At 39.0% G+C, this 5,867-nt stretch overlaps 1 long non-coding RNA gene across 1 annotated transcript; it reads right to left on the bottom strand.

The window, feature by feature from the left end:
• Positions 1-1,991: 1,991 nt before the first annotated feature.
• On the bottom strand, positions 1,992-5,620 carry LOC118833085. Its single transcript, XR_005009279.1, has 3 exons — positions 5,543-5,620; positions 4,308-4,381; positions 1,992-2,146 (listed from the first exon to the last, which is right to left on the bottom strand). It is a non-coding gene; the product is annotated as an uncharacterized LOC118833085 (long non-coding RNA).
• Positions 5,621-5,867: the final 247 nt, after the last annotated feature.

The following is a 5,867-nucleotide window of genomic DNA, read 5'->3' as shown; positions in this document are numbered from 1 at the left end:
ACTCCAGGCTGCCTTCTTCAGAGTACCCAGGTACACTGCTTCTTCCCTCCTCCCCACTTCCCATCTTGGAAAAGTGTCAAATGGGCAAGGCCACCCCTTCCCAAAGGATCCTAGACAGGGTCTGTTACCCTCTGACATTCTCTTATTTATGGATTGCATCAGACCCGTGAGATTAATATTGCTTCATAAATCTAGAGGCTAATAACCTCCCTCATTTTTCAGATAGGGAAACTGAGGCTCAGGGGGAGGAAGGGACTTGCTCAGGGTAACATATAAGATGTTAGATCTAGAACTGGAATGTACTTTGGAAGTCATCTTATCCAACACTTTTTTTTTTACAGAAGAGGAAACTAAGGCACAAGGCAAGGAAGAGATTGGCTTAAGGTCACATACAAGATCAAAGATCTAGAGCTGGAAGGGCCCTCATTGATGCTTTAGTCCAAATCGCTCATTTTACAAAGGTGGAAACCAAGGCCCAGGGAGAGGAAGGGACTTGGCCAAGGTCTCAGAGAGAATCCTAGATTTGGAGCTGGAAGGTACTTTGGAAGTCATCTTGTCCAACACTTTTTTTAAAGAAGAAACTAAGGCACAAAGCAAGGAAGGGATTGGCTTAAGGTCACATACAGGATCAAAGATCTAGAGCTGGAAGGGACCTCAGATGCCACCAATTCTAACTTCTTCATCTTTCAAATGAGCAAACCAGGCCCCAGACAGGGGCAAGGTTTTGAACTTGAAAGGCTCTTGATAGATCTTCTTTTTATCAAGTCACCTAACCTCTCTGAGATTCAGTTTCTTCATCTATAAAATGAGATAGTGATAGTGTCTATTTCATGGGATTGCTATGGTCAATAAATGATGTAATATACTAAGAGTTCTTTACAACTCTAAAGTGCGATATAAATGTTAGCAGTTGTTATTATTAGCTTTTATGCTTCCCCTATCTTGCTCATGAGATCCCATATCATGGGCTCTCAGTTTCCTCCACTGCCCTTCCCACAACACTATGGGACTATACTTCAAACCTTACTTGGGATTTTATTTGTGCCTCCTTCATGCATTTTCTGTGTTATCCATTGCATGATACAACAACGTCAGGGCAGAATCAGGCCTACCATAGAGTAGTGGGAAAAGAACTGAATTTGGAGTCAAGAAACTTGGCTTTGTCTCTCATTTTGTGTAAGACATTAGGAAAATCACCACCCCTTGCTGGATCTCAGTTTTTTCATCTACAAAATGAAGAGGGTAAATTTAACAATCTCTTTTAAAAAGAATTATTATTGATATCTTGTGTTTTTCATAGCACCCACATTTCCCACTATGCCCTCTCTCCCCACAGAGAGCCATCCTTGATCTAGAAAAAATGTTGTTCAATAAAACTAACATATCCAAAAGAACTGATATTGTATGTCATGTTCCACACCCGTAGTCCCCCACCATTACAAAGTAGGGGTGGGGTGGGGAATATGTCTTCTCGTATGGTCATTATAATTTCACAGGATATAGTTTGGATAGTTTTGTTTGTTCTTTCTAGATAGTTTGTTCTTCTTTGCGTTGGCATTACTCTGGGTATTGTGTTCCTGGTTCTTCTGATGGCTGAGTGTGTCAGTTCCTCAGATTTTCCGTTGGTACTTATATAGGGACCCTTTCTACATCTGTCTAGTTCCCGAATCCTATGAGTCTCCTGAGTTCCAGGTCAGTGCCTTTGCCTCTAGACCAGGTCTGCACAACATTCTTGTGCTGGTGTCCCTCCAAAGGATTTCGGGAAGTCCAAGGAAAATGTAAAGGATATAACTAAGACTCAGATCATCCTCAGGCCCTAAGGCTGTTCTCAGACAGAGGTAATAGGGCTCATTGGCCCTTTAAGGAGATGTGATTCAGAGGCCTAATACCCTTGGGCAGGCCTGCTCTAGGCCATGCTTGTTGCCTCTTGAGTGTCATGCACTAGAGGGCTCCTCGAGGTGAGTGAGAGAAGATGAAGACTATGGAGATGAGGGAGATTCCAATGAGCAAGGTAAGGTACCTTCCTGGAGTGAAGCCCTCCTTATCTCCATGTCCCGGCAGTAAATGTGCACTTGCTGCTTTCCAGAGGGTGCACTCATGCCCAGAGGTGGCTGGAAGACCTTTGAGGTCCCTTCAAGCTCCAAAGCTGAAATATAAACCACAGTCTTATTCTTCTCATTGGAGGAACAGCTTAGCTATGCTTGGAAAGGCTCCTCCCCACTAAGGCATGACAAATTGGGCCACAGCTGCTGAAGAATATTGCATGCAAAGGCATACAAGGGCCAAGATTTGTCTTAGTGGGAGAAGTACCCCCAGAGGTGACACTACTGAGACCCAAATTCCCTCATGACCTCTGCTGCCCTCTTCTCGGGATCAGAAGGGCCAATTATGCCAGTGGTTCACACAATCACCAGAATCTCAGCTTTTTAAAGGGTCAGAGGTCATTAAGTCCAATCACTGGTTGAAAAGGAATCTCCTTGAATGACAGAGGGTCAGAACCTTCTGTTGTTTTGTTCTGTTGACAGTAAGAATTATTTTGTGGGGATGTATTTCCTTCCTTTTTCTTTTTCTTCCTTTCTTCATCATATTTCCTGTTGTGTAGAGGGAATGAGGCTGAGCTGCAGCCCACCTCTCACTGCCCCATCTAGTTAGAAATACCTTTGCTCCTTAATCTTTGAAGAGGCAAGAAAGGTGGTACTCTCAAATTTTCCTTCTTAGGTTTTGCAGTCTCTACGGGCCAGGGTCATCTGGATGACAGAAATCTGACATTTAAAACATCACCACGAAGCCTTGAATTTTCTAGCAGAGCATGTATTTAATTAATGTGAAAAGGGGAGCTCTCAAAGCCTCATTTCCCCAAGGTACGTGCAGTGACATCTCCTAGCAACCCATGGGAAATGCTTTCCTTTGAGCATTCTCTCTACCTCCTTCCTCATAGAATCATAGAATTTAAGCATTGAAAGGAAACCTCAGTGACCAGCCATGTAATCTACTGAGGCTACTTTTCCTCTTTCTGAAGGACTAGCTTTGAATGTGGTTCTTCAGCTTTCATCACCAAAATCTCTCCTCCAGATACAGCCAGTAGAGCCAGTATAGACTCTGGGGAGAGTGTTCGGGATTCAAGAATGGCTGGTCGCTATACCCGATCTTCTCACTGTACTATTGGCCAGTAGGCCAAGGTCACTCTTAGGGCCCTGGGAATAAATGCAAATATAGCTCTCCTGGGAAATCTCCTCTCTTTCCAAGGTCCCTCCATATATATATATATATATATATATATATATATATATATATATATATATATATATATATATATATATATATGTATGTATATATGTATATATATATCTATGTATATATATACATATATACACACACACATATACATATACATATACTTACATATATATGTGTATATATGTATATATTTATTAATATTTTATTTAATATACTACATATTACTCATATATTTATTTCACATATTATATTATTTATATATTATATTTATTACTACATTACTAAAATAAGACAATATTAAATAATGATATAATAAATAACAGCAACAATAATAGAATGGTAATTATAAATATAAAATAATAGAATGAATAGAATAATTGTAGTAACAAATATAATGTATGCTGATATGAATAATAGGAATAAAAAATATAGTAGGAATGATAAATATAATAGTGCATATTTATATAATAAATAATAATAAAAATAATAGTAATGATAGAGGCTATAATAAATAGTAATGGTAATAATAAACATGATAGTAGTGATAAATATAATAAATAATAATAGAATGAATAGAATAATTGTAGTAACAGATATAATATACGCTGATATAATGAATAATAGGAACAACAAATAATAGTAGGAGTGATAAACATGATAGCCCCTACTTATATAATAAGTAATAATAATAAAAATAATAGTAATGATAGAGGTTATAATAAATAATAATGTTAATAATAAACATAATCATAGTGATAAATATAATAATGAATAATGATGGTGATAAATATAATAGTAATAAATATTACAATAAGAAATGATGATATAATAAATAATAGTTGTCATTAGTAATAATACCAACAAGAAGGAATGGACTAATGATTTCAATGTTGTTGTACTCCCTGATAAGGAATCTCTTTACCAAGATAGATTGCTACCTCCTCTGCAACTTACTGGTTTAGAGAGTTGCCTGAGGGGCTAAGAAGTGGAGAAACTTGTCCAGAGTCACACAGCCAGATGCGTTTGAGGCAAACATTTGGTCAGTTACCAAAACAGTCACATTTTCTCACCTGAGCCCTGGCCCACAGAGCAATGAACATTCCAGAATGAGAACAAGAGGCAGCCTGTCCTGGGTGCTTTCTCTCTGAAATCCATTGAACAAAGACAAGAACAAGATAATAACAACAATAAGGTTTCCAAAGCACTTCAGAATTGTTATCTTATTGGATGCTAACAGGGAACATTGGGTAACACCAGGCCTCAATCCAAAGGAGGAACTCTAATGGCCGCTTAGGGCTGAGAGCAGGGAGATGGTTTGGGAGCAGTCGATTTGTTCTGTCCCTGCACACACAATGTTAAGGGTCTGCTTTCTCTCTTCACCCACAGGGTCATTCCTTATACATGGAATAGGAGCAAAGACGTTCTTCGATTCTGTGGAGGACAATTCCCTGGGAAGCCAAGCCCAGGAAAGCCTGAACTCCATGGTATGTTGGTTTACAGGAAGAAATCTAGCCCAGGTTCAGGATGTCCCAAAGCAGCCATCCACGGGCAGGCGCCTCTTGGAAAGCTAGTCTGCAGAAATTAAGCTATGTTGTGAAGTCTGAGAGCAGGGAAAAGCCCAAGTCTTCCAGAAAGGAAGGAGCCTCCAATTAAAGAGATGTATTAGCAGGGCAATAAACACAACATCGACAATAATTGTGAATATGGCTATCTAGTTCTGTATCACGAAATATGAGAGACTCTCCATATAGAAGGTAAAAGAAGTAGAACATTTATCTAGACACCAGATAACCAAATCCCATGACGTGGCTGTGCTGTGAGTTTGTTGGTGGCAAGGCCCCAGCAGGAGGTGGGGAGATTATGGAATGGAGTAGTTCTCTGCTGTGATATTGTGTATTGAATTCTTTGCTGCTGTGATGGATTGGGCTCATTGGTTTTGGGATCTGGTTCTTTGGAGTCCAAATAAATGGTTTACTTCTTCTGACTTCTATATGGAGAGTCTCTTATATTTTGCCACATAGGCATTTTGACAATTATCGTCTATATTAGTAGTATAATACAAGGGGCTACAAATGCCCGATCTTTTCAAATACCAATTCCATGATGGATAAACATTTGGAGAACGTTGTCTGTGAAGAAAACGCAAAATAAGACTATGGTTGACTTACTAAAGGATAATGATAATTAAAAGTCTGTAGCACAAAGCAAATCAAATAACAAATGCATGAATGAAGAAATCCAGAGACAGTACCCATTTATAGATGAAGGAAAGAGAATTATGAGCCTAATGCCCTGTGGGACCTACCATCACACTCCTTTGTCTGCTCAAGTGAAGAATCCGAATGTGTATTTGATCAAAGTGCTGGGTTCAGGTTGATTCTATGTCTGAAGCAGAGACTTCTGGGATTTAGGAGAACTTGGAACTGTACAGTAGATGTTAATGTTTTACTCAGCATTATGCTATCTGGTTATTTAGTATTATTTATTTTTTTTCATTGATCCAATGCTAAAAATGCCATATACAGCATTCTAGCTTGTGTGTTTGCTTCCCTGGGGAACTGTTATGTTAAGGTCATGTGACTAGTGCTCACTGGAGATATAGCATGTTTAAAAGGAGGTAGGTTTATCCA

The sequence above is a fragment of the Trichosurus vulpecula genome, assembly GCF_011100635.1.
Source record: "Trichosurus vulpecula isolate mTriVul1 chromosome X unlocalized genomic scaffold, mTriVul1.pri SUPER_X_unloc_1, whole genome shotgun sequence".
In the NCBI taxonomy this organism is placed as follows: domain Eukaryota; kingdom Metazoa; phylum Chordata; class Mammalia; order Diprotodontia; family Phalangeridae; genus Trichosurus; species Trichosurus vulpecula.
The sequence above is the reverse complement of the archived record's forward strand: the minus strand, read 5'-3'. Positions and strand labels throughout refer to the sequence as shown.